General features: G+C 40.6%; 1 protein-coding gene across 1 annotated transcript in view; it reads left to right on the forward strand.

Moving 5' to 3' along the window:
- Positions 1-27,411, forward strand: part of LOC121508424 (teneurin-3) — a 168,062-nt gene that overhangs the window by 85,121 nt on the left and 55,530 nt on the right. Inside the window, exon 3 of the mRNA XM_041785279.1 lies at positions 10,050-10,127. The gene's annotated coding sequence lies outside the window, so the exon portion shown is untranslated. The remainder of the gene's footprint in view (positions 1-10,049; positions 10,128-27,411) is intronic.

Consider the following 27,411-nt stretch of genomic DNA (forward strand, 5'->3'; position numbering starts at 1 on the left):
TGAGTTTCCATAGGTTGAAACCATGTCTACTGCAGCTTCTACCTGGAGGAACATGAAATATCATACACATTTCTTCAAGCAGTGACCTTTGTTCAGCTGTTGCTTCACACCTCTAACCTGACTGCCTTCCTCTCTGCATTGGTAAACAGGGTTTGTGAGTACAGGGAGTTTGGATCATGTTTTATATCTGCTAATTTACAATATTGATCTATATTTCCTTTAACGTGATGTAGAAGTCCCAATAATCCCACACTCACACTGAAGTTTACACACTAACCAGCCCTGTGTGTGTCGGACGGAGACAGCAGAAGTGTGTGCATATACAGAGGCAGCCTGCTTTAAAACAGAAGTAAATGATTAAGGTAGAAGTGCAGGAAAGCTCCGTGTTTAAAGATTCAAAGTCTCCCTTTAGTTTTTGTGTCTTAGCTCACACACACAGCACATCGTTTGTGGAGTTGCATGCACGGCATGACACCTCTTGCGTACATGCATGCGCGCAGTGTCAGCTGTAGTGAGACTGGGGAATTAAACCATGGTGGAGCACCTTAGTCTAGGTCCAGGGCTGGGTCAGGCCCCTGAGGTCCTTTTTAGTCACCCCTTAAGTAGGCTACTTTTTCACAATTCGATTGATCCACAATGCTTGCTTTTTAAAACAAATAGATGCAAGTTTTATATCTTTTATGTTTGCATCTGTCACATTTTTCCCTCACTTTGTTTTACTTCACAGTGTTGCATTTCTCCTTGTTTAAATCTCCTCTCATACCTCCCTGTAAAATAATGATATCTTTAATTTATATGGCACCTTTCGAAACAGAAATTTACAAGTGGACAGTAAGCAGAATCACACATGCACGGCTTTCCACTCCAGCATGTTAATGCACACATTTCAGCACCTGAAGACTTACTCTTGGTCTGGAAGCTAGACAAAATGTCTCATACTTTTATAAACAAGTAGTAGATGCAGAGAATAGGCAGTTTAACAGGGAATGGGTGGAGAAGTATGCATTTTTATCTGCCTATTGGCACATTGGTATGAAGGAATACAACTTCAGACAACTCGTGCTAAATTTAACACCAATTGGCTATGCTTTTTTTAATGCTAGATGATTTAGGGGTCCATGGCACCCTTTTTTTCCCCAGAGAGAGCTACATCAGCATCACTACTGGTGGCATGGGTTTTATGCAAAAAGTAGAAGACATTTACATCTGAAAAGGCATGCATGCTTGCGTCAAGTGAGGAGGTTGTTACAGATGACAACAATCCAAAATAACTTGATTGATAGAAATTATTTTACATACTTATATTTTCAGACCCTTTATCTTTTTAAGGGTCTTTTTTCAGGATCCGACCCTCATACCAAACTAACTGAATAGCCCTGCTCTAGGTAATTCATGGGAAACACTGATGCATTTTCATTTTTGTCACATTGAGCACAATTTTGTTTGCCATCTTAAATGCATATTGGTGCCAAATATTGTTTTTACAACTCATGAACTCCTAATAACTGGTAAAGGTATCAGCCCTGAACGAACAATGTTGTTTGACCCCTACAGGGGGCAGAGCTCCCACAGAGGCGTGTATCAGAATCCTTCTTGTATTTGAAACGTATGTATCTAAAGGGTAATAGACCTGGAAACATGTCCTTTTATTGTTTAGACTGCACTTTTAGGCGTTTGTAGGCTTGACAATTTGCTAATTTCTTCATTATTTCCTTTCATTCTGATACTTGTCATGTTGTCCCCGTTATGTGTATCAAATGGTAGGTTTAGAAACCGTGGAGACTGTTGAAGAAACACCAGAAACAAGAGCAGAGAAGCCAAAAACAGTAGGTTTCAACAGCCAAAGGTGATGAACCGACATCAGCCAGGGACAGGCTCTACAAACAAGAACGAACACTGTACTGATTTAAACCCAGACATGTGTCTCTTATAATTGCACTTGGAGCAGAGAGCAAAATCCCACAGATCAGCAGGTACCATGTAGGGACGGACAGATGGATGGATAGAGAGTTGGAAGACATGAGGTGGGAGGGGGTGTGGAAGCGATTCCTCGCACACCTCTCAGTCATAAATATGGAAAAGGAACAGCGCGGCTCAGCCAGCCCTCCTACGAGCAGAATGTTATCCTGCTTCTTTGGCAGAGTGAGAAGGCCTTGAGCGAAGAAAGATGCAGAACACAGATCAACAGATGAATGGCTTCAGCGACAGAGAGATGTACAGGAAAATACATGTTCAATAAGTGAGAGAGATTTTAAGGTGATCTGTTAAGACACTAACTGTTGCTTCAGAGGTCTCTGGCTATTAATGCTGAATTAAAGGTGAGAGAGGGTTAAATCTTCACACAAATTAGCACTTACAAGAACACCCACACACACACACACACAAAAACCATAATGACCTAAACTGACATGCTGGCTATAAGTAGGCCTAGAACAAATGTGCAAGAGTCCTTCCTTATTTCAATAAAATCATATCTGTTCTCATGAGGTTTTCATTGTTGAATTAGTTTTCTTCTTTTTTTGTAAAGCTTGTTTAACATATCAGGCGGTATTAGACTCATGTTGGACAGGCAGAACCTCAAAAAGAACTAAATCTGTGTTGAAAAGGTAACTTCAGGTAAAACGTGTTTTCACGTCAGGTGGGACTGGATTGATGTTGAACAGGCGATAGCTCAAAAAGAAGAACCAGATCCGTATTGAAAAGGCAGAAATCTCAGGTGAAACAAGACTCATGTTGAACAGGCAGGACATCAAGAAGAACCAAATCCATCTTGAAAAGTTGGAAAAATCTGGTGAAACATGTTTAACATGTCAGGTGGTACCAGACTCATGTTGAACAAACGGATACCTCAAGAAGAACCAAATCCATGATGAAAAGGCATAAATTCAGGGTGAAACCATACACATGTAGAACAGGCAGGACTTTAAGAAGAACCCAAATCTATGTTGAATGGGAAGAAATACACATACAACTAGACTCATGTTGAACAGGCAGAAACCTCAAGCACAACTAGACTCTAGTTGAGCAGGCAAAACCCCTTGCACAACTAGACTCATGTTGAACAGGTTGAAACCTCAAGCACAACTAGACCCATGTTGAACCAGCAGAAACCTAAAGCACAACCGGACTCATGTGTAACAGATATTCTCTTAGCATGCTTTTTCTTGTTTTACTTTTTTGTTGGCATGGAATCGAGATACACAGCCTTGAACAAGAAAAGATGGAAACATCAATTGCTTTTAATTTATCAGCTGACTGTCCCCACTAGTCTCAACCAATCATAGCTCATTTGTTGAACAAGGCCGTCCATTTAAATGTGACGTCCTTCACACTGATCCCTGCCTCACCAATGCTGATCCCTCTGTGCTGCTGGCAAAGCTTTGTTGCAGCCTCAGATTTAATTAAATTCCTTTTTTTTTTTTTAAATAACATGTAATTACATGAATGCACTTATATATGTGGAGGTTTCTAGTTAAGCTATTCCTTCATAGTCAAATCATGCTGCTCAGCCAACCCAGGCAGCATCTTTTGAGGAAAGCTTTCACCTCCAAGCACCGCTGCTGATCCATTTTTACAGTGGGATTTAACCTGAAAGACTAACATTAGAATTAAAAACTGGTGATTGAATCCCTGTAGCTAGATTGTGTGTTTGACCATCTGTCCTCAAAAATACATCAGGATTTTCCTAATAATTACCATGTTGCTGTTATTCATCTTACCTGGAATAACTCCAAAACCTTGTACCAGAACTTTATTTTCTTTTTAGCACATGCTGAATCATCATTAATCATAACGTAATAGCTAAACATGTAAGCTGCAGTAACAGACAGATGGAGCTATACATATGTGTGCTACGGTGTAGGCGAGCTGTAAGGTGATGCAGGTGTCATGTGTTAAAGAGGTGGAGAGGTGATGGAGTAGAGTGTCTCATCACTGCAAGAGTGTCAAACAAACACTCTCCGGCCCTCATCTGCTCTCCTCCGACATCTACCCTCAAACCAGTTTTGACTTTTTATCTGAGCATTAGTGATCCAAAGTTGTGACTCATCTCTAATGATAAGCTCGGAAGTTCTTGAAGAATATTTGAGTGAAAGTAACAGCAGAGAAAAAAGAAAAATAAAGACAAAAACTGCATAGTTTTTAAAAATAGTGGTCGGATATTTGTTTTAAAAAATTTAAATAGATTATCAAAGTATTATCTATTTTCATCCTGCACATCCCTAAGGTGTTTTAACACAAATTTTAGCAGAATGTGTGCTTGGATTTGTCTCTGTCTTAGATGCAACACTTTAAGCCCATAAGGCTTTCTGAATTTGCACCTGTGCCTAATGTAGTTTTAACAAAGCTTTAAAGATATACAAGGAAGTTTGAAATATCTCTAGTAGATTTGTTTTTTTTTTCTTACATTTTCTTCACTTCTTTTTGAGAGAATGTCCTTGAAGAGTGCCAGGCTAAGATTCCTTTCAAAGTGTCTGATAACTTTGGATAAAGGATCCTTACAGACAGAGAAAACCTGTTTTGTATAGAGTGCTTTACTTGTTTTGTTTCATTTTTTATTTATTTTTTACCAAGAAACAGCTACTACATACTACTGCAAGGACAAGCTCATGCAAAATACAGTTTTAGTTAGTTGTCATTTTTTTAAAGTCTTGCTTTTTTAGTTTCAGTTAAGTATAACTTGACACGTCACATTCATCTGGGTAAACCTCCAGATACAAAGTGTTAGGGAAGGGAAGAACTTCCTGGAAAAATTCTTGGAAGGTGATTGGACAAATGTTCCGCCAGTGACATCCGCAGGCGCTGTTATAGTTTTTGAATAGTGGAGCTTGTTGATGGATAAAACTCATACCAAGTCCCCATTCGCATCACATTCACTGTTTCTTATAAAGAGGCGATCATTTCAGCATGTGCTCCAGTCTGTTGTGCATTAGGGGCTTTAAATTATTATTACCTCCATTATGTGATTGGCAGGGTTTGTTAGTTAGTTAGTTAGTTTGTTCGTTTGTTAGCAATATAACTCAAAAAGTTAAGGATTTTGAGGAAAATTTCAGGAAATGTCAGAATAAGGAAGCATAAGGAAGAACTGATTAGATTTTGGGAGTGATCCGGATCACCGTCTGGATCCAGGAATTTTTTTAAAGGATTCTTTACTATTGGGATATAGGGCTAATGGTGGAGGTCTGCGCTGTTACCACTTTACACCAGGAGATGGCGGACATGAGTAACTTCAATCCCAGCAGCATTTTTTGGGTGTTTTTATTCAAAGCTTTGGAGTTTATAGAGTTTGAAAGACGCACCCTGGTCGAGGAGACGAGTCGGAGCGTTACAGAGGGAAAGACAGCGAATTGTAGCGAGAATACTCACAATGCTGGGAGGAATAGAGGAATATTCACCCTCTGCCATGACTTCCAGTCGTCCAGTGAGACCATGGGTGAGACTGTCAGTGCATCTGTTGGCACCAGCAGGCAATGCTTCTGCCATGACAGTACACCCATAGTAAAGCCAATGCTTTGCCTCACCATGTTTCCACCCCTGGGAACAGAGTAATTGGTGAAAGCCGTGGTGGGGGGCACATGGGGACGGATCCAGGAATTTTTCAAAGGATTCTTCACTATTGGGAGATAGGGCTAATGGTGGAGGTTTGCGCTCTCCGAGTGCTTTTCTAATTTGAAATTAAAAAAGCTTAAGAAATGTGCTCAAGATAATTCTTTTATAGCATAACTGTAGTTGTTTTTATTATTAGTAGTAGTTGTTTTTATTATTATAAGAAAACAGTCATTTGTGCAGAAAATTACAATTTTTTTAAAAATATACATGAAATGTGAGGGCTTAAGCGAGACGCGTATTTATCAGAAACTCAAGTGGTATGTTTTAACAAGTTACCATGGTAAGTGGTGACTTTTCTACTGAATGTGTTAGTGGTTATTCAAGTTAGAACATCGTTAAAACCTGAAAATTTTGTGTTTTGTTTCAAGGACACTTAGGAGACATTTTTAATGAAAGATTAAACAAAGTGGCTCTATAAAGGTTTTATATCTGTTATTAAGCCAGATGCATATGTATAATCACCAATAAGGATGGGGACTATTAAGGCCTTTGCACACTGGGTCCGATTATTTCGTTCGAATTTTCCGCACGTTCAAAAACAAAATCGAGCTCATGTTGTTCTGACGTTTGCAGACTGACGCCAAAATTTTCATCCGTCATATTTTTATTCGGAACAGGTTCGATTTTATGCGAAATTTTGCATCAGTCCAAGTCATTTAAATGGGTGAGTGATGATTCAAAACGGTGCCTGCTGCTTCCTCCTCACTTGCTCACTCCCACCAGACCCCTCCTCTCTCTCTCTCTCTCCTTCTCTCTTACACTAACCTCACTTTAAACACCGAAGTTTGCTCATTTATTCTGTGGATATAAACCACTGAAATATTATGACAGATAGATGGGTGATTCATGATTCAGATCAGCGCCCGTTGCTTTATTCTCTCTTGCTCACTCACCCCCGTCCAACTCCTCCCTCTCTCCCACTCCCAAACTTTCGCTGCAAACACTGTAGTTTGCACATGTGTAATGTGGATATCAGCTCTGGAAATATAACAGATAAAGGCATACGTTGTAACCTACTCACAGCTCATAACAAAGAATTATAAAGTTGCTCTCTCCATTTCTCCAACATGGCTCAGCGCTATTACGCATGAATGGGTGCTGAATGAAATTCTCTGTCAGGATGGATCCAGTGGGATTTTAAAGGAGTGACAGAGACACAGGCTTGCAGTACAACACTATTTGCCACATTCTCCGAATTTTCGCAGTGAAAGCAAATAAAAACGCATCGGATCCAGTGTGCAAGGTCTGAGTGCATGACGTTTTTTGGGATTACTGATCTGAAAGAAACGCATCCGAAAATAACAGACCCGGTGTGTAAAGACCTTAAATGTTTATTACCTCCGCCCAGGAGATTAAGTGATCAGCAGCGTTGTTAGTTAGTTTGTTTGTTGGCAAAATAACTCAAAAAGTTATGGACGATCACCATCTGGATCCAGGAATTTTTCAAAAGATTTTGTACTATTCTATCGAGATAGGTTTAATGGCAGAGGTCTGCGCTCTCCGAGTGCTTTTCTAGTTGATATTGATACCCTTAACGATACTCCTTATTGATCCCAGTCCTTATCAATACCACTATCGAAACTTACTATTATTTGGTGAGAAGACAATTCAGAGGCAATAATTTAAACTACAAGTGGTCTATCTCTTCACACTAAAGGCTCCTCAGAGCTGTTTTCACAGCATCAATGTGTCAGCACTCTCGCCGTCTTTCATGGTTTTAAATTTTAACTACTGAGATTTTTACAATGCTCATACTTGTGTGCCGTAAAAGGCCTTAAACAGAATTCATCACTTACTTCACATTTCCTCTCAGCTGCCTGTTGGTGGCCTGCTGCTAGCGTGCTTTGTGAGTTTTGTGGATGAGGTGGCTTCTCTGTGTGCAGAGTGGTTTTGGGGTAAATAGTTGTTTATTTGGCGTCATGGAGTAGATTTGGCTGTTGACATGAATTAGTGAATAAATATGAATCTCTCTCTGCTCTCTAAAGGCTCTTCTACTGATTAGTGAGAGAGGGGGGTGTCAGAGAGAGAGAGAGGGGGGCTGGATGGAGAGAGAGAGAGAGAGAGAGAGAGCAATTTGTTTATCAAACACTTTCCTCCCTCAAATCTGATTAGCTCAATGTCACATTGAAGAGTTGGACCTCTCCACTGTTTGGTGTGTGTACTCACTTCTACATGCCAGCATTCTGCGTCTGTGAGTCTGTTTTTAAAAACATTAGGTGCTTTAAATATCTCTTCTATCAGCCTCGCCCTGTCTCTCATGATGGTTTATTCATAATAAAAACAATCTCTAAGATTCACAGTTAGTCTCTGAAGACGCCAAAGTTTCAAGATGTGCACAGTTTCCATCTCCTCATATGTATTTAACCTTGATGTGGACAAGTGCTCTCAGACTCAAACACTATAGAAATTCATGAAAAAATTAAATATTCATTCACATTTATTAGTGGCCTTACAAAGAGAATACTGGACAGAAACCATGTCTGAATGCAGGAGCAGGTTTGTCTCCAAGGCGGGACAAGGTTTAAATCTGAACTGGTTTAAATGTAAAAACAACAACAACAACAACAAAAAGAATAGCAGCTTCTGTGGCAGGTTGAAATCCTTAAAGGTTATTTTACCCCTTTAAGACAAGTTTATATTGGTCTCAGGTTCTCAAAACATGCCTGTGAAGTTTGTTGCTGAAAAAACACTCCAGTATTGGATATTGGCATGTCTAAAAACAGCCCTACTCAGAACGAGCTGTTTCTATGTCTGTGGCTTTAAATGTTAATGAGTTGTCTGACTCCGCCCCTGACCCCGCCCCTCTCAGGAAATGGATGTGGCTCTCCTGATCCTCATCTCGGCTGGAGGATCAGGAGAGGAGGGCGGAACTCATTTCCAAGAGGGGAGGGCCATCTGAACCTGAGGGCGGGGCTAACCCTGCAGATGACATCATGAGGGAAAAATCTGAGAACGGCTCATCACGCATTTTGTGAAAGGTTGAAAAAGATGGGGAGGGAGGGAATGGACTTTTCTAGTACTTGAAGGGATTGTGGACACATATTTTTGTTAGAAAAGCCTAAAAAGTGATTTGTGCATATTATGTCTCCTTTAAATTACTTTTTCAGTGCCCCTGGCCTGTCCACAATCCCCCCAAAAATCAGAAAAATTAATTCATTCTCCCCCTTTCTTTTGCTACCTTTCAGAAAATGTGTACTGAACCTGTTCTCAGACTTCCCCCTCATGATGTCATGTGGGGAGTTAGCCTCACCCCCAGGTTCAGTTGGCCCTCCCCGTTTGGAAGAAAGTTCCGCCCTCCTCTCCTGATCCTCCTCTCAGATGCCAGATTTTAAAATATTTTATTTTATTTAAAATGTATGCCATTTTAAGCCTCTTAAAGTAAGATCAGTCCCTATACCATAGCCAGCCACAAGGGGGCAGTTGAGATACTAAACCCATTGTTTAAATCAAAAATGAACTCAAAATTTGTGTTAATCATGCATCATATATGCTAGCAATGGGTGTCAAGTGTACGTCTATAAAATTGACCAAACATTTAACAAATCTTTACCCTTTTTATCAATCTCAATAGTTGGGTTTAGTAGTAGGAAATTTAAAAAAGATGCCTCATATGCTAACCTTGCAAAGCAGATGGATAGGCCCGTTTCCGAATCCATCTTGCAAAGCTCCCATCTGAACCATTTGGGCCCAGTTAGAAAGTGACAGGACCAATCAGCGACGAGGGGCGGTACTTACAGGTGCTACAGAGTTTTGCGGGTGCAAGCAGCAACAAGAGGCCGGTGCAGTTATGGCGGAAGAGATTAGCGTGGATGCTGCTAAAGCGCCAGTTTCATCAGACCTTGACGACATTTCATTGTTAAAAGAAGAACAAAGAAGAGCAGTGGGTTGTTTTGTTTCCATAAACAACAAAAGTTGTGTACTGACATGTCTACAGATGCCATGGTTTGTGTCACTCCTCAGTAGCTGCACATGCGCACCTCAGTAGCGGCTACGTCATGTGTTTTGTTGCTCTGATTGGCCCGTAAAGATGTGACAGACAGAACATTCATCCAGTCACCCTCTGAGTTTTTTCAAAGGCTCTGCCCTTTCCCATATGCTTAGTGTTGAAGGTTTTTCAGATGGATGCGTGAAACAAATCCATCTGGTGTGTCAGGTGACTCGTATGCATCAACCAGTTTTTTTCCCCTGCATATTTCTGAATTGAATAATGTTATGGGGGCCGGATGGGAAGATGTGGTGGCCCTGATGTGGCCCTCGGGCCGCCAGCTGATGATCACTGCTCTATAGAGAGAGAAAAGCTGTTCAATATGGACAAGGCTCAGCTTTGTCTCATTTACCTCACATGGAAAATTCTGTATTTATTTTGTGTTCTGCTTCAGTCTGGGCCTGTATAACTGTTGTTCGCCATTTAAACTCTTCCTTGTCTTTCTTTCTGTCTTTAGATTTAGAGGCACTGAAGGGAACGCCGCTATTTGGCAGCAGACCAGCGCCATTCAACTGTTAGACCGCTCAACAAGTTGGTAGGTTCACCTCTCGCTGTCTCTCCATCTGTGTCTCCGCTCTGCATTGTCTGACAGCCTCGCAGCTTTTCCCTCTTCCACATAATTCTCTGTCGATCCTGTAAAATTTTTTTGCTGAGATTCATGGCTCTGCTTCTCTATCCAAATCTGCCGTTAAAAGAGCGAGAAGATTAGCACCAATTTGCCTTGATTGGACTATTCTTCTCGCAGTTGGGGAAAAAAGACAAAAAAAAAAACCCCGCTCTGCAATTTGAACACGTGCGGGGAACAAGTGATTGCGATCAATAAAAATGAGCGGGGGGAAAAAATGAACAAGGAAAGAAATGAATTGCCAATTTCAGTTTTTGTTAAGTGTTTTTGGAAGGCAGCTCTTGAGGAAAAGCTGTTTCCGCTGAAGGACTCTGTCAGAAATATGTGAGTTAGCATGTGAGTGTGTATCAGGGGATAAGGGGGGTGGCTCATTCAACACAGCCTGATTATCAGATATTTTTCTTTGCCTTTCACTGTGGTTAATGTAAAATTACAATTGGTGATTTTTTCTGCAGAGCTGAGGTCACTTTGGTTCCAGGTTTGCTGCAGAAATGCTTTAAAAAATCCTGGTGGCCTTTTTACCTTCTCCCATCTTTTTCTAGAGTGTAAAATGATTAGAGTACATTTAGACTGACTTGCATTATGGGCATCGGTGGATAACACTTCTGCTTTGTTCGACACAGAGAAGCAGCTGTCAGACTTTTGTTGAAGAGACGACACCAAACACAATATAGATAGTCTCATTTCTGTGTGGCTGCAGGCAAACAAATGGATCCATTATGAGAACAGTTTCACGGTATTCAAGAGTCAAACTGAGCCAGTCAGAATAAAATTACAGCTCTGTGAAAGCACAATGACAAGCTCTATCAATCCTTAATATGCAGTTCATCCCACAAAGGCATTTTGATATTATTTGACAACTAGGGGGGGTTGACACTTGTTTTCCTTGAAACATCATCCTTGGAATTTCAGGTTTAATGCTTGCAGTCATTCAACAAATACAGTCGCATCTAAAAAAAAAGCAAGAAAAGCGTGAAAAAGTTCATTGTTTCCTGTATTTTATTTGAAAAAGTGAACATTTCATAAAGTCTAGATTTATCACACATAAAGTGAAACATATTTCAAGCCTTTTTTTGTCTGGGGCACAGATGATGGTAAGGTTGTCTTGCAAGTTCCGGGCTCACTAGAAAACGTTCTGGAAGAGCTACGAAAACATGGAGAACATAATTAAAAAGGCACAAAAAAGAGCTTTCATAGGAAAAAACAATTCAGGGTCTACGACTTGTGGTTCAAAAGTTACTAAGCAATTTACAAAGGGGGATCCATGCAGTGTGAGCTCTAAGGGTTAAGCACAAGAGAAGAAGAGAAAGTAGCCTCAGTGCTAACAGGCTAACAACATGGTGAAGTTATTCGGTATTTACAGGGAGGATAATACAAGTGTTTGTCAAATCTGCCCCGCAAAGATCTAACCTTGCAAAGCAGATGGATACACCCGTTTCTGTGTTTCTCACTGGTGAATCCATCTTGCAAAGCTCCCATCTGAACCCTTTGGGCATGGTTAGAAAGTGACAAGACCAATCAGCGGCGGAGTCGTGATGTAAGAAAGCAGTAAGAAGAGGCCGGTGCAGATATAGAGGGATACATTAGCGTGGATGCTGCTAAAGCGCCAGTTTTATCAGAACTTGACATTTCTTCATTAAAACAAGAAAAAAGAACAGCAGTGAGTACTTTTCTTTTCAAAAACAACAAATGTTGTGTACTGACATGTCTATAGTTGCCATGATTTGCGTTATGCAGTTCTATATGGAGTTTATACCTCAGTAGCGTCTACATCACGTGTTTTGTTGCTCTGATTGGCCTGTAAAGATGTGACAGACAAAACGATCATCCAATCACCCTCTGAATTTTTTTTCAAAGGCTCTGCCCTTTCCCAAACGCTTTATATGGAAGGTTTTGCAGTTTTGCGTATCAGGTTCAGGGTTGCCAGGTCTGTGTGACAAAACCAGCCGAATGGCCGATAAAAACTAGCCCAAAACCAAGCCCCATGCTTAAATTCAAAATAATACAGTAAAACTTCTGCAACACTGCATATATTGCTTGAGTGCCCGCAGACATTCTGCTTCTCTGTGGGTGGCGTGTATGTCTGTGTGCCATGTTCCATGTTTTCCTGCCTCTCTTCTGGTTGTTTTAGTTGTACTTGAGTGTAAATAGAGTAGTTTTCTGCTACAGATATTAAATACTCATACACAAGACATAAAAATTGGGTCTGTTCAACCCGCGGACAAAAAAATCTCACCGCGGCAGTACGTTAAAAGTAGACCAATTCTGCAAGAAAACCGCAGACCTGGCAACCCTGGTCAGGTTAGCAAAGATCCCCAAGAGTGGAAAAAAGTCTTTGAGTTTTAACACAACCAATCTTATAAGTCACTTAAAAGTCTTTATCCTAATGATGTTAATATGAAGCGGCATTAGCCACTAGCCTTAGCCGCGAGCATTAGGACCAAGCCAAAGGCTAATACCAGGCAGAGTGCTGATTCAGCAGGCATTGGAAAGTTCAGAGTTTGCCAGAGCCAAAAGACAACCCTAACAGTGACGAAGTCAGTCTCACAGCCTTCTGCTTGCTCACTACATTTTAACCCCTTCTTACCCCTAGATGTGCAGAAATACATCGAAAAAACATCTTTTTAAAATAAACAATTGAAAACAAAATATCAGTTCTTATCAGTTATTGACCATCAGGAGTAGGAAATTATCTAGTTCAAAAAATACTTATCATGCATCACTATTTTTATTCTTAGTTTAAGCTTTCCCTTACCCAGGACTTCCACTGGGTCTGTCTCCGGTCCACCACAGCTGCGCTGCATGCCTTGCTGTCAGTTAACACCGACCGACTCCGTTTTCAGTGTGCAGCAGAGAGCAGCATTGCCACGCTGCTCAATCTGTGAGCAGGAAAGATACTACTGAAGTGCTAAAGAAATATAGCACTCAAACGTGCAGCTTTTGTTCTGAACTGCAGGAGCTGGAGAAGGATGGACTTGCTTGGATTTGTCTCTTTTTTTTGCCGTTTCATTTAGATTTTTGTGCTTCTACCATGAGTAACTTTTCTATAAATGAATGTGCTTCCTATTGTCCCTCTGACCTGTTGGCTAGGCTGCACCCCATATGAAGTTGTTGATGTAATGTGAAACGCGATTCGGCATTTGTCCGGCATTATCACGAGGTACTTCATTCTGAAATTTAACTGGATATTTTAGTTTGGTTATGGCAAAAGTCCTTGCCCCGCTCAAACTGCTCTGTACTGAATGAATGCGCAGGGCCCCGGCATCCATTATAAGTAGAAGTCTTACGTATCTGCTGTGGAGGGCTCCAGCAGAATAGTGGAAGCACTGAGACTGACTAAAGCTGAAAGCTATCTGCTCCGTTGTAGTGACGGAGCGCAGACTGAACACGCATCTGGTGGAATTTAGGGGTTACAGTTACAGCCCGTCTCCATCTCAGTGCTGCCATCTCACATCCACTTTTTTTTCAGTTTATAGTGAATATTTTTGGTATGCAGTATCAATAGACAAAAAACGTTTCTGGTATGCTCTGTTGATATTAGAAATTCTTTCCCTCCTCTTCTACTTTGGATGATTTTGAAAAGGTTCCCAAGGTTTCAAGGCTGAGTAATAACTAGTTGCCTTTTTAGGCATCTTCCTCAGATGGAAGCTGGTTGAAAATATTATGTTCTGGTTTTTAGTCCACATTTTTCTGATTTTCTGAAATGTGATGAATATTTGAAAACACATGAAAGTAGAGGTCAAGATTAAGGAGCAACAAGCAGGGGTGGGTTTTTTTGAAAGCAATTTAAATGTCCATTTTCTTTGCCTTTCCAAAGCCACCCTGAATGCACGGTGACGTTAGATTCGCAGTGACACCTGCACCATCTCCTCGCGCCTCCGTACATACCTCTCCTCATCTTGATGTGCCTTTGTTTTCCAGAGCCTCGCTCCTCATTTATCAGCACTCCACCAGGTGCTATCTGTTGCTCACTGAATAAAGATAACCATTTAGACATGTGACAATACAGCCAAAGAGAGAAGGCGAGAGAAGCAGAGGAGAATACATTTAAACAGGTGAGGAAACATCAGGAGAGCCAATTACAAGATTTAATCCTGGTATTTCTAATTTTAGAGACCAAATTCTCTGTTGATAATCCTGATAACGATTTTATTTCCCTTTATTTCTTTTCATATATTTTTCTTTTGAATGACCATTTCTCATTTCAGAGAGAATGACCTTGATCCTCTAAGAGAAAAGCAAAAGAATGATTTAAGGCTCATTGTTGTACTTGAAGGCATTAGGTTTCATGACAAACACTGCAGTAGCTTTTTAACTGCCTTAGAGAGGAGGAAACTGCATTGACAGCACTGTCAATGCATTTCATGCTTGTGGTTCAAAGGAAAGCGTGTCATTTCAGTCTTTGTGACTCACCCACTTCAGAAACCTTCCACACAGTATGAACTCAGGTTCAAAGTATCAGTTAGTCATAAACCTCAGAGATCAACACACAAACAAAAGTTCCCAAAGACCATGCATAAACCTCACTCACAGAAACATTATTCAGATCTGTTGTGTGTGGGTTATTCAAAATGGACTCTTCAACAAGAGAGAAAATAATGCATGAATAGAGGGGAAGAGTTTCTACTTCCTGAAAGGCTGCAATCAGTGGTGTTCCATTTTTACAATAGCACTCTACTTAACGACGATTGTATGCCTTTTGCAAGGTTTAAAGTTGCTGCTACAGTGAAAGAGGAGGGTCAAGAAGAAGGGCTGCCTGGGCTGAGGCCTAATGACCTTTACCTTTGACCTTTATTACACTGATTCCAATCAGTCCCATAAGTCTGAGTAGATATCTGCAGTATTTGAAGAACTAGAGTTAGACGCTTTTCTTAATCCCGCCAATGCCCACTCTGCTGGATTTCTGACTATCACCGCCCACATCCACAGTAAATGCTGCCCACTACCACCTGCAACAGGTGTTTCAAATCCGGCCTGTATCCAACATGGATCCTGACACCCCATAATAACCGTCAGCATTACAGACAGTGTGTTTAATTAAAGGAATGGTAATATCAGTGTGTTCATTTAGAAAATTTCCACCCTGAAGGAAAGTCTAAGAAAACAACCACAGCCCTCACATCCTTGTCATACGTAACAACACGTAGATAAAAGAGCAGCTGAGGGCTTCAGGCTGATTTAACTCTGGGTTATCCTTAGTGAAAGCAATGTCAAAGTGTTATTCATTACCCTTATTCACACATTATCTATCATCATTTATTTTGAAGTCATACAGAGGTGAAATTGTTTCCTGATCTCTGGAAAACTTGGACATCGTAAAAACTGCAGAGCACTTCCATCAGCTCGCGCAAACAGTAGATGAATCTTTACTCTCTTAACGCAGGGCTGTTACCAATAGGGCAGAACCATTTGGGAAAAAAATCTAATCTAATTGTGATTATTTCTTCCAATATTGCGATGCCGATTTAATGTGTTAATTTTGTCGACTAAACTATGACTAAGGCTGGCCACACACTGCAGGATTTAAGGCCCAATTTGGGGCAAGATTTGCCTCCTCCGACGATCGTGGGGGCGTATCCCGAGAGGAGCCTCGTCGCTGTTTGTCTGAGTCAGTGTTGCCAACTTAGCGACTTTGTCACTATCTTTAGTGAGTTTTCAGACCCCTCTAGCGACTCTTTTTCAAAAAAGCGACTAGCGACAAATCTAGCAACTTTCTCTGGTGTTACTGGAGACTTTTAGAGACTCTGACGTTAAAGCATGTATCGTTGTTGCTCCTCTCCGTGGAGAGGTCCTCGCAGCAGTCTGTCTCAGCTGCAGTCAGAGCAGGAAATGCTCATGCCCCCATGTCAGCAAGTTAACCGCTCTGTGAAGGTGCCTTAACAGTTTTTTTCTATTGTCTCATTTGGTCAATTTAAAGATGTTAATGAAGACTTTATACAAAAAATATTTATAAATGTTATGGTTAAATGTTAATGTTTCACTGGAATTTGATGTAGGCTTGTAAGTGAACAATAAGAAGCTAAACTTCTAATTAAAATAGAAAAATCAATAGAATAATAAACTAAAAATAAGAATTAAAGTTACTCTGCCACAGTATCTCTCGAGTCATTTTTGCCTATCCCAAGCCCAGATAAAGGAGGAGGGTTGGAATTGTGATGTTATAAAAACAAGAATCAACAGAAGCAAGTTCATTTGTAGTTCTATACATCTTGAAGATCTTTTGCTCACTTTTTGTCTCTCTCATGACATTTTCCCTCTCTCCTACAGCATCCATTACAATTAAATGCATACCCATTATTATGCAAATTAGGTGATGACTGGAGACTTTTAGGACAGCCAATAGCTACTTTCCTTACTGAGGAGTTGGCAACACTGGTCTGAGTAGTCTGCATGTGTGTGGTGTCAACACGATTGTTTTACTGCTCCAAATCGTGTCGTAGCCTCCAAAATCCCGAATTGTAAACATCATACACGTTTGATATTTACGATTCTAGGTCATAGTGCCACTGATGGAGTACCCAAAACAACCAATGAGAGCAAGCAGACCAGGTAGTGTCACAGCCAGATCACACGTACTTTTACCACTCACAACCATGAACACAACTTTAACTCAATTTCAGCCATGATTTCATTCCAAGTCTTTCCCTTTTATTATATTTTTGCTTCACCTGTAGCGCATGCCAGGACAGCCTGTTGTGGAGAGACAGCAAGACGGTATCGACAGACATCCGTGTTTTGTTTTTTTTTTAAATCACATAATCACACAAGGTCATAGGCAGGTCGGCAGGTGTGTGGTCTCCAGTGATCTGACAGTCTGGCTGAGCTGTCTAGTGTGTGTGTTCAGAGGATTAAAGATGCAAAATCATTGGAAATTGTCCTGAAGTCTGTGGTCTCCCACAGTTTAAAAATTATTCCAGATTAAAAAAACATCGTCTAGTGTGTGGCCGGCCTAAAACTATTCATCGACAGCCTTTTTTTCCTTGACAAAAACTAGAATAAGACTAACAAAAATAGATCTGTGATGACTAAAACTGACAAAACTAAGTTTAGTTTTTGTTAAAAATGAGACTAAAATGTAATTTAGTTTTCGTTGGACATTCAAAATCTGTGATATTTCTCTGCTATGGGTAAATCTGTCAAAAAACAATGCATCTATAGCTATTCTGCCTCTCAACTGTAGAGAGCAGGGACCCCAGGTTTGGCAGGTGCAGAAAACACATTACCATGATTTGGTACCAAATTTAGGCAAGCAAAAAATGCTTGGACTAAAACATGAGGACTTTTTCTGGACTTAATCTAGACGAAAATATTTTGACTTTCCGTCGACTAAAACTAAAAAGGATAGAAATGACAAAAATGGGACTAAAACTAAAATGCATTTCATTGAAAGACTAAAACTAAAATTAAAAATAGCTGCCAAAATTAACACTGTTTCATTGCAATGATTTTGGCTCATATTGCAAATTCTGTATGAATTGCTGTATTGAAAAGATTGATCATTTTCATGTCATTGTCATTTTGAATTAGAAAACCTTAGAAAAATAAGGAAAGTAGGATTTTTGCAAACTATTCTAAAAAAAAATGACACTTAGATGTTTGCATGATGGGTGGAACAGATCTCTTCTGCATAAAAAATTTTACTAAACTGGTATTTTAACACATTTTTCATTTCAAAGAAATATTGCACCTTTTGCGATTCGAAAATTGCAGTAGGACATTTTGCAATTTAATCTAAATTTCAATTAATTTCCCAGCCCTAGCTACCAACCTAGCCATTACATGCATAATGCAACAAGACCAATTTGCATGGAAAGGAGTGTTTTCCCAGTATAACTGCATAATGGCTCAGCATCTCCACACTGGTGCGTATCTGCAAAGATTGGCCTGCAACCTGGTAAGGGGAGCATTAAAGCTGTGCCTTATGACTTATTTAAAACATATACGCAGCACCAGTGACTACAAACAACAAATAACAGCAAATAAACCGCACATCTCCTGTATTATGTTGTTGATATGAACATTAATATGAGCATGAAGAAGTACTCCAAAAAGAGCATACTTACTCCCGACAGGGGCAGGGGGCAGGTTTATCATCACATCCAAATACACTTCCATGTGAATGTTTCCACAAAGTCTAGTTATTTTCCAGCTCTGACACTTTCCCTCTCAGCTCTAGAGAAAAAAACAGTCATGATCGTGGTCTAGTTTCAGTCTTTTGGAGTGTGTGTTTGAGAGTGAAGGCTGCCTACTCTATAGTGGAGTGAGCGTATGTGTAATGAGGAGGGGTAGAGGGGCAAACTGGAGCAAAAGGTGCAACAATTTCTGAATTTTTGAAAAATCTGCACATATAATTTTCTTTCATGGCACCAGTTCCTAACCTGTATTCTGAAAGGTATCAAGGACAGTTGTAACAACGGTGTGGTGTGCAAATCGAGACATACAAACATGCTGCCAATTATAGTAATAAGAGACCCTACAAGCTTCTTAAGATTTGCCCAGGTGTAATTTTTGGGTGCCCATTAAGTTGCTACTATGTGAATCTAAAAATATGTCCAGTTCAAAAAACGGCCTATTTAGTTGACATACAGACAATAGATCACTGAAAGCTCACAGTCATCAAACATGTAAGTCCAGATTAAGGGGAAATGCGCTAAATATTGCTCCAAAGTGAACTCTTTCCATTATGAGAAATGTTCGTAAAACCCTGGCAGATTGTATGATGTCAATTTATTTGATTATAGGCAGCATAAATAGAATCCCATCTAACTGTGTGAGTTTGGCCCACCCCCCTTCTCTTGGCATGCCTCGCATCTTTCTCCTTTCCTTATTCATGTCTGATTTACTCTCTGAGGGTCAGACACCTGCTCAGGTGATCCTCATTGCAGTGGACGCTAGCGCTTATGTTAAAGGCAGCTGGACTGCATTCATCACGGACAGTTCTGAAGCCGTTTAGAACGAGTTTCAGGCAACTATTAAGGAGGCTCAATACAGTTAGAAGATGTGCTTTCTCACTAAAAGTCCAACAGTGCCTGGATTTGAATGTGGGGTTAGGCAGGCAGCAGCTCTTCTCAGGCAGTAGCCTGCTGGACCATACAGGCTTACCGACACCTGCTTGTAATGTCAAAGCTCCATAGAGCATGGAGTTGACAGCTGAAGGATGGGTGTGTGCACCTAAAATTCGCTCCTCAGCTGTAATGGTTCAGCCTCCACTCAAACAACGGTCCTGCTCTGTTCACACACCAGTCCCACGTATGAATAAGGGGGTCTTATTGACAGGATTTTCTCCCCCAGAAATCCCTCCACAAACCTCAGTTAGTCGACAATTCTGCCGTCAGCATCATTCCAGTTCTTCAGCAGCTGCACTGGCTCCCGGTCAGCTAGCGCATCGACTTTAAGATTCTACTCCTGACCTTCAAGGCCATCCGTAACCTCGCCCCTCCATACCTTTCTGACCTTCTTCACATCAGCACCCCCTATCGCGCTTTCAGGTCTTCCTCCTCTCTCCACCTCACTGTCCCGACCACCCGTTTGACCACAATGGGGTCCAGAGCCTTAGTCGCTCTGCTCCCAGACTTTGGACCTCCCTCCCACCAGACATCCATAATATTAATGCTCTCTCCATTATTAAATCCCGTCTCAACACCCATCCTTTCAAACTGATATTCAGTTTGACTGATTTCTTTCATTCACTGTTTGCTTCTGGGTATTTCTTTGCCAAGTTTCATGGCTTTACAAGTTTTGTAAGCACTAGATAATTCTACTTCCTGTTACATGGCGAATGAAAAATTTTCATGGCCACATCATTTTAGGTAAGGACTCTTGACCTTCAAATTTGAGTAATACCGACCTTGAGAGCTATGTCTGTGCTAATTTCAGCAGGATTTGGCCAATCTTGTAGTAAATGGAAATTTTTTTTGTGAGTATCAGTCACTTTTATCACATTATGAAGAATTTCTATCTAAGGAGCCGCCATGGCCATGCCTTTTGACTAAAGAGGAAATCCCGAATAACTTTTGAAGACATCTCTTCTTGCTCTACACCAATGATCAAGTAGTTTGGATCAACGCCCTAGGACGAGTTCGTTCAAATACAACCCCTAAAATATGCCTTGTTTTACCAAAGAATTAAAAATGGCCGACTTCCTGTTTGACTTATGATATGGTCCAAGAGGATTTCGGTTTTTTTGTGCCCTGACATGACACATCTGCACACACATGTTCGAAATCCTAGGTTAAGCAAACATTAACCTTTTAACTTACTAATGTACTCACCCAATGGTGGAAGCAATAAAATCATGGACTCATGCTGGGATAATTGATAAATTAACCCCAAAAGGTGAAATAGTCTGCTGTTGACATACTTTTCCTGTGTGAACTTGCAGTTCTCCCATGATCTCTGCCCGCTGATCAGGGTTCCATGCTGCGGTGCAGGGCTCTAGACACGCTTCCAGTGGACGAGGTCACTCGCCTTCGGTCGGAGCAAACCTCCAGCACTTGGATGCATGGGGCAGTCCTCATGTGGAAATCGCAAGTTATACCCCTAAAACAACAAGAAGCAGGATGTCTGTCCTTGAAAATTCAGACCAGTCATGAGGATAAAAGTTTGCTGGTTTCTGTCCAAACATGATGGGCTCTATAGAATTTAATTAGAAAGCAAATACACTTGTACCTAGAGGTATTTTTGTCTAAATATGAGGAGAGGTCAGGTGCAAAGCAGGCACATGTCTAACTTGAGGACCGTGAACGTGACTTCACCTAACACAACACCAAACTTGGTCTAAAATCTGCAGTCTGGTGCAGTGTGTTCAAGATATTTGGATGATGCTGTAAACATTTTCGAGTTCTCAACCACTTCAACTAAGCCTGTTGAAGAAGATCAGGAGGTAGCAACATCAGTAAATGTGAAAACAACACGTCCTGATGTTGGCATTCTCAATAAAAGCAAAAATGACAAACCTTTCTGTGGAGAACTTGACCACGATAGCAGGATTATCACTGATTTAACTGGCAGGTTTACACGACTAAAGAGTTTTGAAGTAAACTATATTAAATATTAGAAATCATTCTCTTAAAACTCATTTTAGAAATAACATCCTGAAAATACAGAGCATCCTCTTCTCTTTTTTATTCCTTGATTTTCCCAGTAACTCTCAGCACCACTCGGCCTGGCTGCCAGTTCAGCATCTGTCTCCAAAAATCCTGGGCTTTCTTTGTCTTGCTCGGCCTCCTTTATGTATTCTGTTCTCTAATTTTCTCTCTCATGTTTCTCGGTGATGAATTGTTCTGTAATTCAGTCATTTTGGCCTATTTTGTGTGTGCTGTACTCCAGTTACTGCCACCTGATGACGGTAATACTGCTCAGCCTCTGTGTCCCAGTCTACCGTTTACAGGATTTTATAATCTGCTGACAATAATCCCATTCATGGATCAAGTTTTTATTCCAGAAGAATCAGATGTTTGTGGGGTAATCTGATTGTTACACCTTGCAGCTTTATGAACAGTTGTAAACTTCATTATTAAACAAAAATATCTGTCCAACGTTACTCTGTTAAAGAAATAAACTTATCTTTGATTTAATGTATTTTAATATTATTTAATACTAATAATGATAACAACAAAATGATTTTGTCACATGTGCACTCAAAACCTTTTAATTCAAAAGTTTTTTTTCTTGGAATAGCATTTATAAGCTTGCTGGCCACTTTATTAGGTATACCTTTTCAATTAATCAATCTTTATTTGTATAGCACTTTGTATACAAGACAATGTGCAGTTAATGCACATGGCTGGTCTGCAGAGGCCTTTAGTTGACAGGAGTGGCACCCTTTGTGGTCTCCTGATGCACTACCTCATCTGCTGTTGTGTGCTGAAAGATGTTCCTTTTCATGCCTTGGCTGCAACAAGTGGCTCTGCGAGTTATTGTTTCCTTTCTTTCAGCCTTGACCAGGCTGCTCCTCTGACCTCTGACCTCAAAAAGACTTTTGGTCAAGAATATTCAGTGTTGCGTTTATTTAATTTTACATCGATTTGGAGATTATTTTTATAAGGGGCTCACATACCAGGAGTTTTCCTGACATTATCTCGATATTTTCAAATTTACTGAATGATTAAGTATCACAAAAAGCAATCATGGCAGTGAATTTGAAGCCAAGGCTATCCTCCCTATCCTCCCCTCACTCCCACCTCTCCAGAGCCTTTCATTCCTCCTCTTTTTCCCCTGGTTGCAATCTGTTCGTGTTTATTACAGCTGGCCCTCCTCTCCACACCACCATCATAGATGTTCACACATAAAAGCAGTGTTAGCGGGATGTAGAGAGACGTGCATGCCACAAATGTCTCCAGACGCACAGAGACATGCTGACAGAAATGCACAGAAGGTACAATCGCTTCTTTGTGATGTGGCCATGTGAAAGCTGCTACCTGAAGAGGAAGGAGGAGGGGGGGCGATAACAGCCGCAGCAGAAGGAGTTGGACACTTGTTACAGTTTATAAAAATCTGAAAAAGCTATCAGATAACTCCTGAAGTGTCTGGGGTGTAAAACTTTAAAGGCATTAAAAAGAGAAAAGACAATGATGAGAGGAAAGGAGAGATGGAGGAGCGAGGGACAAAGACGAGAAGGACTGAGAAGAGGCAGAGAACTTGGAATGAATGGACTCATTGTTAATGAGAGCTGACCTTCCCTCTCTTCCCGCCTACACTAGACCTTCACCCCACCCTCCATCCCTCCCTCCATCCCTCTCTCCGACTGCTCGGGGTATCTGCTAGGTTCCGTATCCTTCAGCCACCTCAGGTTTCAGCTAATAGCGCTAAACAGATGCTTGTGGGAAGTGATGCCCTCGGTCACACTGAGCTCATTATTATTCTTTATAGAAAGAAGAGGCAGTTGCTTCGGAAATGCTCATCATCAATCTGTTCCTAGTGAAGATGTTTAAGAGTGACCTGCAGTTGTGATCCATTACTACCTAGAATATTTTGTCCTAAAATGATCTTAAAGGCTTGACCATCTTTCAGCTTTCTTCCTGTCGGCAGTGTAGCAGGTCCTGTTTGACTTTAGTACAACATAAACAGCAGTGTAGTCAGTGGAAGAGAGTCTTTATTAGGGCGTCACTTCCTCCCTTTTGTGTCATGCTAACATTAAACACTGGGAAAGCCCATATCAGAACAAAGATGAGTGAGGAGATGAGTTGAAAGGCGTTACTTCTTGTAACTGACCACTCACTCAATGTGGATCTGAATTTGAGGGTGCAACTACACCAAGTAACTTTAAAAACGCACATTGAAATTCATGAATATATTACTTGTAATTCATGAACTATATTTCCAATTATAGTTATTGTTCTTATTGCACACATCTTGTGGGTGACATACACACAAAAATCAGGAATCAAGGAAACAGTTTATTCAATCACACAATAAAAAGTTGACAGTACCATCCATTCTTACAAGTCCAAATTTCAATATCTATATCTATATCTATATCAATATCTATCTAGTATGACCTCCATTTGCTCACACCAAATCAGCCACTCTCTGAGGCATAGATGTTATGAGGCCATTTATCTGTCTCTGTGGGATTGCCTGCCATTCCTCCTGAAGAGCTTACGTGCCTACATGTTTTTAGTCAACAATTTATCCCATCCCAATATTTCACTCACCTACCCAGTTTATAGACTTGTGAGTACAACTCTCATGAACTGGTCTGTGGTTGAGAAAAGGCACAATCAGTCATGCAGAACAAAGGTATATTGTGTGTCTGAGAAGTTGTTTGAAGCATCTGAGTACAACTCATGACTATTCTAGCAAATTTTACAATGTGCGTTTTTAAAGTTACTTAGTGTGGCTTTAAGCTATAATGGAGGTGGCTGGGGTGGAGGAGGTGACGTTGGCGATCAGCTGACCAAAGCTGGGGGTTTGATTTCCATGAACTAATCCTAAGCTTCATCAATGTTAGATAGAATTAACTAGTTATTTTTGCTCATATTGCAAATTTGATACCACTTGCTTTTTTGAAGGATTATTATTTTTATGTTACTTTTTGACTAAAACAAAACATGCATAAAACACAAAAAGGAGGATTTTTGTAAACCCTTTTTAAAAAATGAAACTTGAATGTTTGCATAATGTGCATAAAAGCTCTGCTGCTGCAAAAATGAATTTATTTAACTGTTATTTTTGACACATTTCAAGTTAAAGAAATATTGCAGCTTCTGCAATAAGAAAATTGCCACAGGTCATATTGCAATTTAATCTGATTTGTGATTAATTTCCCAGCCCTAGTCTGAACTAAAATATTTGCCAACCTTAGTTTTTCTAACTTAGGCAGTTGGTTGTCTGTGTTGCAGCATGGTTTCTAGCGTGACTTTAAATCCAATTCCAGCAGTAGCAGGTCTTAAATGTGAACTTTAGTGACCTGCACATAACCTGTAATTGACCCACACACACTGGCTGACAAGGATCAATAAATGGAAGAGCCTGCAAAGTGTCCATCTGTGCTGCTTTGTCCTTGAACTGGACACTGAGCCTCCAAAACCTTCCAGGATGTAGCTTCTGGCTGGCCCTGTTCTCACCCTGACCCCCCACTCACTGGTACATCCATGGATTATAAAAACCAGAACAGAGGTGGATGATATCACCGCTGTCTTAGTCTCACTCTTCCTCCTACAATTAGTGATTATTGTGTTAAGACACTACACATACTTGTACATGATCTCTTTACTTCTCTGACCCTTTATTTTATGTGTCTTTATTTTTTCTCTCTGTCATCCCTTTTTTATAATCTGAGAGGAGAAGGAGATTAGATAAAAGATCAGGAAAGGTAGCAGAGAGAGAGATTATCCCTGCAGATTTGCACTTTGTGAACTGAAATGAAAGCAAAGCCAGTTAACAGTGGATAAAGAGAGAGAGGTTAGAGAATGTGAAGGATGAAGAAAAAGAAGACAAGCAAAATGAAGAAGAACAGTTAGAAGGGAGGGGTCAGGTTGATGGAGAAACTAATGAAGGCAATGAAAGATAAAAAAAGGGTTGACTATATCCCAAGAGCTTCGTAGCTTTGATTATTCCGCAGATAGGAACAGTTGGGTCAGATGGACAGCAACATGAGTCAGACCGAAGGCTAATACAATAATCCCTTACGTAACAGAGACTCTTATAATAACCACCATCCAATCTTTCAATATGATACTTCATGCTTTTGTACCACACTGGACTGCAGAATCAGCTCAGACTGCTCTGTAGCTGTCTTTGTTTGGTGATGCTGTTCTCATGCACAGTAGAAGTGGCTGACTTCCTGATGAAGAGTAATTTCAGACATTGAGGCAGTTTCTTTTTCTTCAGTTTTCTGAAGAAACACTAAAATATTACCACATGATATCAGGAGAAAGGGATATTTTCAAGTTCCAAGGATAATGGCTCAAACATCAGATCTACAAGAACTCTTTCTCTCATAATTCAGGCTTGACTCAAACTTGAAATGAATGTTTTTTTTTTAAATAAAAAGTCAAATTTCCCAAGAAAAGTAGAAAATAAACAGTGTGTATTTCTTGCTTTTAAAATGAAATAATTTTTATACTGTTGTATAGAAAGTAGAAAATAACTTTGCTCCTCACGCTGCACCATCGGCTCCGTGTTTGAGTTTTGGCAGACTGGATGGGACGGTGACATATGACTAGTTTTTCTTCTTCTTTTGGGTTTCCAGCAGGCTACTTGCTGATATAGACCCTTTAAAAGTTTACATTTAACTCTGAGCTTAATCACCTCTGCCAAGGAGGTTACGTGATCGGGTGGATTTGTTCATTTGTTCGTTTGTTAGCAACATAACTCAAAAAGTTATGGACAGATTTTGATCAAATTTTCAGGAAATGCCAGAAATGGCATAAGGAAGAACTGAATCGATGTTGGGAGTGATCCAGATCACCATCTGGATCCAGGAATTTTTTAAAGGATTTTGTACTATTGGGAGATAGGGCTAATGGCGGAGGTCTGCGCTGTTACCACTTTACACCAGGAGATGGCGGACATGAGTAACTTTAATCCCAGCAGCATTTTTGGGTGTGTTTCTAGTCAAAGTTTTGGAGTATATAGAGTTTGAAAGACGCACGCCCGGTCGAGGAGATGAGTTTGAGCATAACAGAGAGGACGACAGGGAATTGTAGCGAGAATACTCACAATGCTGGGAGGAATAGAGGAATATTCACCCTCTGCCATGACTTTCAGTTGTCCGGTGAGACCATTGGTGCATCTGTTGGCACCCTTAGCGAAGGCAACCCACTGGGGAAGGGAGTTATTGGTGACCATGGATGAGACTGTCAGTGCATTTGTTGGCATCAGCAGGCAATGCTTCCGCCATGACAGTCCACCCATAGCAAAGCCAATGCTTTGCCTCACTGCATGTCCGAGAGAGTAATCAGCAAATGCCGTGGTGGGGGGCACATGGGGATGGATCCAGGAATTTTTTAAAGGATTCTGTACTATTGGGAGATAAGGTTAATGGCTGAGGTCTGCGCTGTTACCACTTTACACCAGGAGATGGTGGACATGAGTAACTTTACTCCCAGCAGCATTTTTGGGTGTGTTTCTAGTCAAAGTTTTGGAGTTTATAGAGTTTGAAAGACACATGCCCGGTCAAGGAGACGAGTCGGAGCATAACAGAGAGAAAGACAGGGAATTGTAGCAAGAATACTCACAATGCTGGGAGGGATAGAGGAATATTCACCCTCTGCCATGACTTCTAGTGTACCCCTGGTGAGACCATGGGTGCATCTGTTGGCACCCGTAGCAAAGCCAGTGCTTTGCCTCACTGTGTTTCCACCCCACCGGTGAGGGAGTAATCGGTGAATGAAGTGGTTGGGGCCACATGGGGACGGATCCAGGAATTTTTTAAAGGATTCTTCACTATTGGGAGATAGGGCTAATGGCGGGGGTCTGTGCTCTCCAAGTGCTTTTCTAGTTATGTTGTGTATTTACCTTTTCATTGAGGTGTGGCTTTATTTGAACAACTTATTGGAGCTCTATTATTTTGTTCTTTCCAATAATGAAAGATTGTATTTTACAGTACAACTCCTTATTACCTACTCTGCACTCAGTACTTGAAGTAAACTTTAAATCTTATACTTTTTTACTTTGACTGGAGTAGATTGACGAGTACTATTACTTAAGTACATTTTAACTGGAGTAACTGCACTTTTACTTGAGTGCA

Source organism: Cheilinus undulatus, linkage group 4 (genome assembly GCF_018320785.1).
Source record: "Cheilinus undulatus linkage group 4, ASM1832078v1, whole genome shotgun sequence".
NCBI lineage: Eukaryota > Metazoa > Chordata > Actinopteri > Labriformes > Labridae > Cheilinus > Cheilinus undulatus.